Source organism: Schistocerca piceifrons, chromosome 7 (assembly GCF_021461385.2).
Source record: "Schistocerca piceifrons isolate TAMUIC-IGC-003096 chromosome 7, iqSchPice1.1, whole genome shotgun sequence".
NCBI classification, from domain to species: Eukaryota; Metazoa; Arthropoda; class Insecta; order Orthoptera; family Acrididae; genus Schistocerca; species Schistocerca piceifrons.
Window position 1 is genome coordinate 523,031,706 of NC_060144.1, and position 14,794 is coordinate 523,046,499.

Genomic DNA, 14,794 nt, shown 5'->3' on the forward strand with positions numbered 1-14,794 from the left:
CACCTGACAAGGTCCCTGGGTTCTCAAGGCTATAGGACTGCGGAAATTCAGGTTGGGCACCAACTACAGCTGGCGTGCTTGAATTTAGTTGCTGTTGCTGGTGAAAACTGGGCGGCGGTGGCATGTTGTAGAAGGCCATTGTGTAGCAGACAAAGGTCCACGCGAAACTTTGTACTCAATTCAACGGATTATTCGAACTTCGGGGTCACCACTGAAGGAGATATCAAGGTGGTAAGGTAATGACAACAGTTCTCTCTTCTAATCATCAATACTTTTATTACATGACAAACGTACAGGTTGAACACTAGGTGGGAACTCAGGTCCCGGAAGTATATAAAACAAAGATCAACTTAAAGACATTATACACATATGATGCTCTGGTCTATCGATCCGTGGATCGACGGCCACAGTTTCATGCCTTACAGTCCAAAGAATGCGGCTCAGACTCGGCAATGATTTGTTGATTCTTTATAGTTCAACCTGCAATTTTTTATATGCCTACAATGATAATAGCCTAACCATTTCCCCTATGTTGAGGAACACGAATAGCTTCTGACCCAAGTCAAGGTCACACTCTGTGACAATGTCATCAGATTCAATCATGAGAAGTCACAACTTACTTGTAACAGTTTTACTTTCGTAGGCTATAATATTTCTTCTGAAGGCATCTGAGGGACATCTGTCAGTGTTGAGTTCATTTGTAATCTCCCACTGCCTACTGACTCCCATGAACTGCAGATATTTCTCAGCCTTATAAATTTTATTGCCGACATCTGCCTCATGCTGCCTCCATCCAGGCCCCACTTACTGATGCTGGCAAAAACACCTCCTTCATCAGAAGAGTACCCTGGACAGATGAAAAGATCCATTCATTTGTTGCTCTTAAGAGCAACCCACACTGTTATACCAGCACACTTGCTACTAGATGCACTCATATCAGTCACTGCCAGTGCAAGTGATACGTCAATAGGCATGGTCCTGCACCAACACATCGGTGATACCATTGAAACCCTCAGATTTGTCTCCAAAAAGCTATTGTCATCTTAGTGCACATGGGCTATGCGCCAGTCGAGCACTTCCTTGATGATATCGAAAGGTGTGAGTTTACCATATTTACTGTTAGTCAACCCAGGCAAGGATGGGCCCCCTCCCTCCCCCACCCACGAGTCATGCACATGCATTTAATGTCGATATTCCACAGACATCTGCTACATACATGGAACTGATAATGTTATCACTGATTATTTGTTGTGTGTCAACATGATTACCTCTTCCATCAATATGAATGAGCTGGTTCTCTTACAAAGAGATGACATTTGTAGTGTAACGACATAAGTTTTGTATAAATGATTTTCTTTTGACATATGACCATGTGCAGACTTCGTCACCTACGTTAGTTACAAAAGACTTCAAAATTATTTAAATTCTTTTTAAAGTTGTCTCTGAATGGTTCTTGAACAAAACTATAATTAAAACATCATCATTTGAGTCTATGCGCAGAATTACGTCACTCAGTCCAATTGGTTTGTGCAAACTTTTTTCAATTTAGATGTCATTTCTTTCTTCTCAGAAATTATATTAATGCAAGTTATCTGCTTTAATAAATATTAAAACCACATTGAATAAACTTTTAAGACTCAAACTCGCAATGAACATTGTTAAAAATTAATAATCTTGTCAAATAAATCAGTAATACTTCTTCCTTAATGTAATTCTTCATAAATAAATTCTTGGAACACGTATTTAAACTTTTGTAGTATACACTAGTTTATTATCTTCATATATACTACATATAGACGTGAAAATGAGCCTTGACAAGATAGGACTGAACATTTACAACATGATTAAACTTTCTATGACGTCATTGTTGTAGAAACATTACAAATTCTTATTTTTTCAGTTTTTAGAAGCATGACGCAACAACTCGGTTTCAGGATCTTCTGTTGCTCTTTGGCTGTTGACCCGCGACATATAGTGGCAGTGAAGATGCTGTCTCCGTTCGTTGCGCCGCCCTCTCCGTACATGAAACATAAAAATAAATACAAAACTTTAGATAATTCACAAACATCACAAATATTACAAACTGCATAAACAAAACACTAAATTAAACTTATATTCACCTGCAAACTGGGCTGTCACTGGTGGATGGGTGACGCTTCAATTTCGCGTCCCACTACACACTGAACTTGGAAACATATGAAAGGACCCCAAATGTACAATGACTTTTGAATAGCACTTACTGCCTGGTTCCTCCCTGCCACTGAAATGTGATGCTTCAGCAGGTACTGACACCCAGTGATACCTCCTTCACTCTGATGTGCAGTGTTTGCATCCCATCGTGGCCTCACCTAACCAGGTATCAAAGCCACTACACAAATTATTACTAAACACTTCATTTGGACTGGAATCAAGACTGATTGCAGCAATTGAATGTGTGCATGTATCTCTTGTCAGAAAAAGCCAAGTTGAAGGATGTGCACAACCTCCTTTGAGTCAAATTAGCGTTCATAAGGGTTGTCTGCAACACATACACATTTACGTCATTAGTCCTCTCCCTCCTTCTGAAGGTTTTAGATACATTCAGTCATTGATCAAGTCATGAGGTGGGTGGAGGTGGTCTCACTATCTGATATGGCTGGCATGGTTGCTCACACTTTCATCAACTGCTGTATCTCCTACTTTGGTTACCCTTCCTCCATTAACACTGACAAAGGCCACCAATTTGAATCATGCCTTTTTGCCATACTATGCAAGATGTATGGTGTCAGCAAGTTCCACACAACTGCTTGTCAGTCACAGGCAATGGACTTGTCAAATTCTGGCACTGCACTCTTAAGGTTGCTCCCATGTACCACAGTGGTTGCTGGTCAGAGACACTACTGTGGAGCCTTCTTGGCATCTATGCTGCACACAGAGGACCTACAACCATCACTCGCTGATATTCCACTTATCCTTCATTCACAGGCCAGTCTGATCCCCGACTCAAGATGAGCTCCTCACTCTATCTAAATGAATACGCTCACATATTTCTCAGATTCATACTCCCTCACTGAAGCCTCACACCCCATCGTGAATTATTGTCCCTCTGTGCCCACCATCCATTGGTCATGCCTTTGTCAGGGACTCTCCTCATTCTCGCACAAGACATCACCTTTGTCTTCCTACATGGCCACAGGACTTTGTCATATTCAGCATCTGCTGTCCAGCTTCTCCCCCATGTTCCACACTACTGGGAGATGGGGGGAGGGGCCTCTGTGGCAGACTATCGACCACTCAAAGGGCACCTTCGTGCTTTGATTGAACAGACTCTTTGATTTAATTTCATTTTCATGACTGCTTGCTGGTGGTTCATATACTGTATTCTTGTGTGTTCAATATTTGCAAATAAAACTGTGTTCAATAAGTTAATGTATGTTGGTGCTACTGTCCCCTCATCAACTGCAGGGGGTCCGCCCCTGGTAGCTGAGTGGTCAGCGTGACAGAATGTCAATCCTAGGGGCCCGGGTTCGATTCCCGGATGGGTTGGAGATTTTATCCGTTCAGGGCCTGAGTGTTGTGTTGTCCTAATCATCATCATTTCATCCCCATTGATGCGCAAGTCACTGAAGTAGTGGCGTCAACTCAAAAGACTTGCACCCGGCAAGTGGTCTACCCGACGGGAGGCCGTAGTCACATGGGGGGAGGACTTGCAGGGGACAGAAGTTACCAGAATCCCATAAAAATCTGAAAAATTTCTCCTCTTTACCTTCTAATCTTACATACAAATTTCAGTGACACATGCTTTTTCTATTATTTCTACATTCTCCAGTGCCTGTGGATTGGTCAGCATGGACAGGCATCAACTTGTGACAAAGCGAGCTGGGATCTCTTTACTTACTCTCTTGTTTTGCCATCTGCCTCCTTAAATTCATTTTTGACTAATTACCATTAACATACATGAGTATAATTTGCATTTCCATAAAAGCGAAAGGTTGGCCCTTAGTCTTAAAGAATATAGCACTGTATCTAATTTTGCGCTTAGTTTTGTGTATGTCATCAATTTCCCAATTTATTTTGCTTATTCCTAGTTAATATCTTTTGTTATAGGGTGAACTTGGTAATTGTTTGATAACTTAAATTCTACTGTTGACTTATAAACAAATATAAATTCTGTACTAACTATAAACATTTGGAAGAACCACCACTATGATTTAAGAATCCAGCTTCTCCCCCATGTTCCACCTTACTGGGAGATGGGGGGAGGTGCCTCTGACTATCAACCACTTGAAGTGCACCTTTGAGCTTTGACTGAACAGAACATACTTTAAGAAGTATTTATTTCCTCCATTCAAAATCATATTAACAAGGCGTTGAGGTCAACGGGGACAAATTCCAATTGCACCAGTCTGCTGTCACATTTTTGGGTTACAGCGTCTCCACAGATGGAATACAGCCTCCCAAACCTCCAGTGCAGGCCATCATGTCAAGGTCACCTCCAGCTACTTACAGAGAACTCCTACACTTCTGGAGTACAATAAATTACTACTGTCGGCATCTGCCTTCTGCCGCCGCTGTGCAGGCCCCGCTCACAGACTTGCTGTCGGGCAAACAGACTTCAGGCCTAAAACCAGTTTGCTGGTCTGAACCTATGCTGGAGGCCTTCAAGGCTCTAAAAACTTCCTTAGCTCACGCTGTGACACTCGCCCATCCCGTCCCGTTGGCCGAGTTGTTCTTCACTACGGACGCTAGCGACATTGCGGTGGGAGCAGTACTACAGCAACACAAAGGCGAAATGGTTTCTCCCCTTCATTTCTTCTCTAAGAAACTGTCTACAGCTCAGAAGAAATATTCCACTTTTGATAGGGAACATCTGGCAGTCAATGAAGCCATCAAACACTTTCGCCTCGATGTCAAGGGCTGTTCTTTTTTCATCCTTACTGATTACAAACCAGTAGTGGACGCTTTCTGCAACCCTCCGGCGCACCCACCCCCTCAGCGTTTCCATCACTTTGATTTAGTCTCTCAATTCACAACAGATGTTCGCTATATCAAAGGCACAGAAAACATCCCCACTGATTTTTTCTCGTGGATCAATACTGTCTCACGTATCATCAACTTATCCAACCTGGCCACTCTCCAGGCCTCTGACAAGGAATCTCAAGCTCTCCTTGCAGATCCTCAAACACCTCTTGTGTTTACCAAAGCCAAGTTCCCCAGCATTTTGGTCGAGGTGTGGTGTGATTCTTCCACCGGCACCCTGTGGCCATTGCTCCCGCCCACATTGCGCTGGCAAGCCTTCGACGCCTTGCATAACCTCACTCACCCTGTCACGGCTCATATCAAAGCGTTTCATTTGGAAAATATTAAACGGGACTGTCAGACCTGGGCACACAGCTGCATCTCCTGTCAATGCAACAAAATCGGCTGCCACACCTCCCCTCCACTAGGCAAGTTCGACATTCTGCAAGGAAGATTTTGTCATGTACATAGTGACCTTATCAGTCCACAAGCACTGTCGGAGGGCCGCAGATATATTCTCTTTACAATCAACCACATGCCTCGCTGGGTGGAAGCTGTTCCTTTACCCAACATCACCGCTGAAACTGTGGCCAAGGGTTACGTCTCCTCGTGGATTGCCAGGTTCAGTTGCCCGACCACTATCACCACCAACCAAGGTCAGCAGTTTGAATCTGCCCTGTTCACCATTTTATGTAACATTTGTGGCCATTAAAAAAAATCATACAACAGCCTACCACCCACAAAGCAACAGGTTAGTTGAACGGTGGCACCGCACCTCAAAACTGCCCTCAGGTGCCATGACTGCCTTTGGTCTGAGGTGCTTCCATGGGTGTTACTCGGTCTCCATTTGACCTTTAAACCAGACTTACAGGGAACCATATCTGAATTGGTTTTCGGGGAGAACCCAGTCCTACCAGGGGAACTTATCCTGCCTCAAGCACCCAAGGATTTTCCCCCTCTCCAGATTTCATTAGTCGCATGCGCACTCACTTCAAACATGCATGGCTACACCCACCCATCAGCCATTTCCCACCAGACACTTGTGTGCCAACTGCACTCAACACTTGCTCCCACATTATGCTCAGGAATTATTCTGCTAGACAACCCCTCCAATCACCCTACCTCGGCCCCTGTAAAGTATTCCGGCGGGGTGAGAAAACGCTCGACATTATGTTTAAAGATCATCCTAAAACTGTTTCTTTGCACGGGCTCAAACCTGCTTTCGTGGATTCTGATGCCCTCTGCCGTCTCAGTCGGACCCTCCTGACTACTTTTCTGCCGCGGAGCCTGAAAATACTTTGTCTCATCCCACGGCACTGTTCTCTCCAACCCCTGATTCGTCATCACCATTCACAGGTTTTCCAGGCACGTCGCCATCCATGCCATGTGTGGGTTTCGCCGCCACTTCACTGACTGCAGAGACTCGCTCTCCCGCATTCAACCTGTGCTGCAATGTGCCACGTGGACGACGTGTTGATCGTCACCATCGATGACGATGAGATTGTGCTCCTAACAAACACCACGGCCTTGCCTTCCAACGGGCAGTTAAACATCAGTGTAGCGCACAGCCTGTCCCTCCCCCGTGAGTGCGACCTGTCAGAAATTGGCCCGTTCATCTCCTCGGACAGCTCGATCTGCATTCGGAGTGGGCACATCTGCACCATGCTGCAGGCCGTTCCACACGCCTGCTCTCGGGCTGGCCGACGCATCGTCTGCCCCCACTGGTTTACTGACTATGAGGTGGACCTGCCACCAATTACTCCGCCTCCGCACCCCGCCTCAACTGAGATGGAAACCTCAGTCGTGCACCTGCAGCCTCGCACGACTACTACTGACGCCAATGCCCACATGACCTCCACTCAAGCCTCATAAGTCAAGCGGTACTCCATACTGTGGAGGGGGGAGGGGGTGCTATGTGGTGTCAATAGGTCGTATCGACCACAATTAACACCATCTTTGGACTCTTATTGCTCTGCTGAGCCTCCATGTTAGTTTTTAGTTGTGTTCTGTATCTCAAGCTGTGTACACTTTTATGACTAACTACAAAATATATCTCTATATGGAATTTAATGGGGATAGTTATTGTATTCAACCAATAATGTATCCAGTTCCCATAAGTGTAAACATAAAAACAAAGCAGCCAGGAAATATTGTGCTGAAAATAGGGCTAAACTTGAGAACCAAATTGATCAAATTAAAAATGATTTAGAAATGGAGGTAGAAACCGAGTGTGCAGTAGTGGTAGAGGAAAAACTGGTAAAAGTAAATAAAAATGTAGACACCAAATTGGCTAAAATAGAAAAAAAGTGGCAGAGATACAAAATCTAAAGCATAGAGTATGTAGTGTTCCAAACAGTCCTTCATTTGTTAGTTGTAAGAAATTTAATAATTTTAAACCACATGGGGAAGTGCATCCACTGGATTTCCTTAGGGAATTTAATGATTTGCCTGAAACATGGAATGACAAAGAGAAAATGTCATTTGTGAGAGGTTTTTTTGAAATGGGTTGCTTATGGATGGGCAGCTGAGATAGCTGATAGTTGTACCTCATGGCAAGGCTCTGAGAAAGCGTTTTTAGATTGGTCCAAAGAGAAGCAGCAGAGAATTTTGAGGGGGAGAGAGATTTGACTCTAGGAAGGGTGCTGTGAAAGATTTCTGACAATTTTGGATAAAAAAACTGAAATATTTGGACAAAGAGCTGGGTAGTGAATCAATAATTATGTGTTTAGAAACCATGTTGCCTCAGAAAGTTAGAGAATTACTTGTACCTGCCCCTAGGGGTAATATTAGTGATTTTTTGAATTATGTTGATAAAGTGGAGAGGGTGAAGCCCTCAGTGGAAGATCATAGGAGGAATTTTGACGACAATAATCAATCAGGGAGAGAATTTCAGATAAACAGGATGAACAGGACTAATTACAGTAGAAATTTAAGGAATGGTTGGGTGGAGGATAGCCAGAATGGACATGGAAATAGTAGGAGATATTCAAGTAACAGGAATGGAGAAGATGATTTTAATTCTGGATCAAACCATTTAAACTAGATAATGCTTCAGTTTTGGCTCACACTAGCACAGGTAGTGATGAAGAGCCATGTGTATATAAATGTGCTAAGGGTAATGTAAATGATAATAGTAAGACAAGTGTAAAGTCTAATTCTAGTGAGATGTTGAATGATGGTGCATGTAGCAAGGTTTATCCTGTAAAAAGCGAGGAGGAAGTTACTACAATAAAATAACCAATAGAATTAATTGATGAAACTGTGTGTTGCTGTTGCTCAAGATGTCCAGAGTGACAAAATGGATGGTAAATTCTTAAGAGAACCTAAGGAGTTAAGGTGTTTTGCTTTGTGGTCTAATACTGGAAACAAGGATCAACTAATTAGCCAACTATTTGAAGACAATGAAAGAGACAGTGGATCTGATTCTGACAGTAGTTGTAATGGTGATAGCAGTGACTAATCCAGTAGTGATAAGGACTGGGTATTTGAATTTATAACTGATAATGATGGCAATATGTAGGAAAGATTAAAGGAGGATAATATTAGGCCTGATGAAGAGTTAGAGTTTGAGATCGGTAATGAGGAAGAGAGCCATACTATCTGTCATTTGACTGTGTCTGATAATTATTTTGGTAAGTAGAATGGTAGTTTTTCCAGGGAAAGGATTAATGAGGATTTATTCTATAAAGAAAATCACATGGCAAGTAAAAAGGAAGTGTGGCACCCTGTAATAACAGCAAGTATACAAAGTATACATGTCAGGTGTTTACTGGACAGTGGTAGTGATTTGAATGGCATTTCACAGGCATTTTTTGACTCTATTAAGAACACAGAGGGTATAGTAGTGATGCATGTTTGTGGAATAAAAATTATTGGTGCTACTGGTAAGCTATCAAAGAGTGTGAAACAAGAGGTACTATTAACTGTAGAATTGGCAGGACAGCTGTTGAAGAGCAATTTCTTGGCGATTCAAAATCTCAGCATTGGTGTAATATTTGGGACTAATTTCTTGTGTGGTGTGTACATATTGATTTTGCTAGTGGTAAGTTTAATTTGAAGTACAACGGAAGTAGGTGCGAAGTATTATTCTTCATCTAATCTTCCATTTACGTCATCACGATTTCTTTGTCAGCCTCTTATCTCTTCCATTAACTTCGTAGTCTCTTAAACTATTATCCTGATGTTCAGGATTAATTCCTTCTTCTAAAATGCTCCCATTGAAACAAGGATTCCATCTCCCACTGTGATAATTCTCTTGACCAAAGTTATGTGGAAGATTTCTTTCCATACAGTAGCCCTATCTGATTTGTCTACATAATTAAGAAACTGATCAAGTGAATTGTCTGCCCCATGAAGCCGGCGGGGGTGGCCAAGCAGTTCTAGGCACTACAATCTGGAACCGCATGACCGCTGCGGTCGTAGGTTCGAATCCTGCCTCGGGCATGGGTGTGTGTGATGTCCTTAGGTTAGTTAGGTTTAAGTAGTTCTAAGTTTTAGGGGACTGATGACCTCAGAAGTTAAGTCCCATAGTGCTCAGAGCCATTTGAACCATTTTGTCCCATGAACTAGATCCCACTGTAATCTTTCTAGTAACCTTCTATTGAGTGCATCTGTCATTTCATCACAGGATTTATCTAAGTGTACTGATTTCTTCCACTGGTTCCTGCGAAAATCTTTCATCATTCTATCCCTTGTTCTAATAGTAGGTTCATGTAAGAATTCACTCTTAATTCTACTGTGCTCAGACTGAACACACCTTATTCAAAAGATGTTTCTTAAAATGATTAAAGGGTTACCACTGGTCAAAATGCCGACCAGTCCAAGACAATGCCTCTCCTTCAAGATCATTTTTGACAAATTTAATCCTTTAAGTTATCTTTACAATGTTGCAAGAAATCGACATGGTGTGAATTATCACAAGGACAGCTTTTCACTGGCACAGTAGGCCACAGGTAACCACTATTCATACATAAGTTTTTTGATACCAAATTTTCCTGAATTTCATTTGCTTTTTTATCTAATACATTTATATTGTTTGTAACTGTTTCCTGTACCTCATTTACTTTCAAATCTAATTTATGACAGTTGCCCAGAAAGTAATGCACCACATTATTTTTTTCTTCAACATTTCTGTATTAAATTTAATGAGAATTACACACATAAAAGAATGATGTTTTATCTACACACCCTATTTTTCCACGTAATCTCCATCCTGTTCTATGGCCTTGCTCCAGCGCGAAACAAGGGTGTGTGTGTCCTGTCAGAACCAATCCTTGTCCTGGTGGTGGGGCCAGTGCTTCAGCATGTGAATCACTTCCTCATCATCCTCAAAATGTCTTCCACGAACGGCAGCCTTTTTAAGGGCCCAAACGAGTGGAAGTCTAAGGGGGCTAGGTCAAGCTTTAGGGTGGATGGGGTAACACTGCTCAACCCTGTTTTGCAATGTGTTCAGCAGTCCTCAGACTGTGTGGGGTGGAGTTTTATCATGCTGCAGCAAAAATCTCCTGGACTGCTGTGGCGCCAAAGTGCTGGAAGTGCATCTTGAGTTTTGTTAATGTGTTGACATATGTGACATGCTTCTGAATTAATGGTACAGCCCCTTGGCATCACATCACTGAGAATCACATCTGCACAGTCCTAAACTCAGTGATCATGACCTTACCACCGGAAGCAGTTGCTTTGATTTTTTTTTTTTCTGCGGGAAGTGGGAATGACGCCATTCCATCAACTGTCATTTTGTTTCGGGCTTAGAATGGTGAACCCAAGTTTCATGGCCTGTCACAATCAGGGCCAAGAGGACCTCCCCCTAGGCTTCAAAACATTGCAACAAATCAAGAAAAATGTTTTTTCTGTGCAGTTTGTGATCTACTGTTACACACCGTGGGACCCATCTTGCACACACACTTTTGAATATCCAAGAGTGCAGGTAATTGCATCCACACTTCCTTTGCTGATCAACAAATGCAGTGCCAACTGCAGAGTTGTAATGCAACTGTCCTCACGAATGACATCATCAGCTTGCTGCAACATATCAAGTGGGGAGCCCTGGATGGTCTCCCCGAACATTGCAAATCGTGGAGCTCTGCCGAACCGCCTTCTGATGACCTCAGCCTCCGTACCCAACAACTAACTATACTTCTGCTGACAGCAGATGTTCCATAGACTTTGCACAAGTGTTTGTGAATATTCCCTGCAGTTTTGTTCTCTACAATGAGAAATTCAATGACAGTACATTGCTTGTGACATACATCACCTACAGATGCCATTTTGAAGCTGTCCTGCAGCTACGCTATCTCTTGGAAGTGGTGGAAACTTGGTATGCTCACTCAGGAGACTTCAAATAATACATATGTAATGTTTTGGATTCGTAATATTGTTGTTGGCTCAGAAAAAAAATGCGGTGCATTACAGCCCTTGTAGTTATTTTCTTTCAGTTTCAGAACTTAAATTATTAATCCTCCCTCGTACTGTTTTTTGTACAGATTTTAATACTTTATTGTCCTTTTCATGCTTTGAACTTTGATACACTCATTACCTGAGGCTATGACTCTGTTCTCAAGTAAGTGTATTTTGGAATTCACACCTTTCATGTCCACTATTACTTGATTTTCTTAAGTCTGAGGTTTCTTTTTTCAAAAGATCACTGTTGCGTTTTATTTCACTTTTTAAAGGATGCTCTCAGCTTTCATAGCTGACTCTGTGGTACCTAGTAGTTCCAGTTTTAAAGTGTCACAGTTACTTCGCGCTGCTGGTTCTATTCCACCTTTCCAGACTGCATAGTTTCCAATTTAATGCCTATTTTCCCCATTTGGCCTAACTTAGTTTTTAGTAGTTTGTCTATATGTGGAGGAAAAGTTATATCTGGTGTCACCCCCTCCTTTGACAAATTGACATTCTCCTCATTAATAGTGACATTTATTAATGTAATCACAAACCACTTTAACCAAAAACACATGAATTTAAATTTTTTGTTGTACTTAACTTGATTACTGCTGTAAGATGTTGTACGAAGATTGTCTGTTATTGTTTTAATTTCCTTTCATTGTCATCCATTATTCTTGAAGTCAGCATTGTGCAGATATTCATTCTTAAAAAATTTAAATTTCAGATAGAATTATTTTTCAATTATCATATGAAATGTAAAATAACATTACTGTCTTCACAACAACAAAGGGATTCTGGCATGAGATCTTACATCTAAAGATCCTGTCCCCTTCATGTCATTCACAGTCAGATAATAAAAATCATACAGTTCAAGTCTCCCAACATTTATATACCAGTGCAATCTGATGTATAAATCTATGTTAGTATGGGAAATGGCTCTGTGAAGATTCATTTTAAAATGGCTGTTACATGAAGTATAAAACAGTGGACATACTCATCTCGATTTCCTCATTGATTCAATGGCTCAGCTCATTGTCTAATCATCAGCTGAGATATGAATTTTGGGAGACCAGGTCTGCTAAATTGTTAAGGAATAAATTGTCATAGTATTTCTCATTATTATCATATAACAATCTGAATGTAGTTCATCACTTTAGAAATAAACACTGACTTTCAGTTTGACATATTTGTATTCTTTTTCAAGATTGCTGAATTACATAAATTAACATTTATATTTCACTAATATTTGACAGAATTTAGATCACAAGGCAAAAATTACACACTACCTAATGTGGACGCAAGTTTCAGCCGTGGCAAACCACATCTGTTCTCTACCAGCACACACCAAAGATTCTCCGAAAAACCCTTACAAGCCACACAGCAAATACTGATAGTGAAGGAGATATCAAGGTGGTAAGGTAATGGCCATGGATCTCTCTTCTAATCATCAATACTTTTACTACACGACAAATGTACAGGTCGAAGACTAGGCGGGAACTGAGGTCCCGGTAGTATACAAAACAAAGATCAACTCAAAGACGTAATACACATATGATGTTCTGGCCTATCGATCTGTGGATCAATGCCACAATAGCATAATTCATTGGTGCAGTGCTTCAGGTATGAATATTTACAAAATTTAGTTCATATTTGCTGAAAAATTACTACAAGCATATGATATAGATATAATTCAATTAAATAATCTTGGGTATAATTTTGTAATGAATTTTTTTGTATCTAACTAATGTTAAAGGTTCAAATGTCTGCTGCCAGTTTCTGATAAAATAAACAGATGCAGTTTCATACGACACAATGGTGGCATTAGGCGGTGGCAACCACTGACAGCCTCGTGCCTGTGGGGGCCCCAAAAAAAGTTGTCGAAGCTGTTAAAATTTTAGCTACTTAGTTGTCCATCTCTGTTTCAGTACAAATGTAGTAGTATTTATCTAGGGGCATCTAGCAACTTTATGTCAGTTAAGCCCCATTACAAAATGCATCTAAGGTACACCTATGCAGCAGCGCGCCAAGTGTACATTTTGGGACTGCAGACTGGTTCCGGTAGGCCTGTTACATTACATGATTCACTTGGGATATACCTGTCGTGAATCAGCAGGTGTGCACTAGATGGCAGTAACGCATGGAGCTTCGAAGGAGACTGTTTTGTTGTAAAGTTGTTCATACAGACTAAAAAAATTCTGTAAAATAAATTATTAAATTATATACTTAGAGAGGAAATGATCACCATATTAAAGAAAGATGCATGTTAAGTGGAAAATAAATTTACTTTTCTTTATTGTGTATTCACATCCCAGTTAGTATGCACAGTTTTTTCCAATTTGACACTTCGATCTAATCTTTGTGACTCAGATCACACATCAGAGACGCCATGTTAATTTAGTCTGTTCTTATACCTTGTACTGTGTGCACGTGTATGATAATTGTCGAAACACATGTATGTGCAGATATTAGTGGGGACAGTTTATTCCATACACTGCTGTTCATATCCTGTTCCCATATTGGTGACCCTGAAGTTTCTACGTCTTCTGCAACTTCCGCGCCGGGTGTTGTAAATCAACGGGTTATGCGCACACCACCATGGCCAACTCACCCAATGCTTTGTTCGAAGATTTGGAAGCCCAACTACGACCACCAGGCCCCTTCAATCCTTTCCCAACGGCCGGCTCTCCATTACTCCATAGTGATTCATGATCTCCAACCATGTTAACCTGAAACTTTGTTGTTCTACAACAGTCGAGTGCTACACCGTTAACTCAAACAATGGACTCGGGTTTCATGTTGCCAGACCCTGCTCGCATCATATGTCGGACGACAACTCTAAATTCCTGTGTCTCGTCACGCACCTCCATGATCACTCGGACTTAATTTGTCATCTACTCCATTTGCCACCACCCCCACCAAAGTACGAGATCGCGAAGGAAACTATCATGGAATGATTCACCTCCTCACCACAAAAATTAATCATCAAAATCTTGTACGAGGAACACCTGGGGGACCGAACTCCATCACAACTCTGGCACCGCCTTCAGTTACTTGTGAGTGAGCATATCATGCCGGACGTCACTCTGTGGGCAGTGAGGTATGTCAAATTGCCTACCAACCTACAGATCCACTTGCTACCACACTCCAAGTCAATCGGCTCTCGTTTCCACATCACAGACCAACTGTATTCATTGCTAAGACAAAACCAACCAGCTCACCACTCACCGATAGTTGGCACAATTGCTCCTCCTTACCGGCCGTCTGCTGGCAGAGGCAGGGCTCACTCTGCCTCCACACCTTCTACACCACCTGACTGTATCCGCTCACTCTCTCCACCGTCTGAGCACTCCACGATCGCCCACGCACCATATGTGCTGGTATACATGCCGGAACAAATCAACGAGGACAAGCC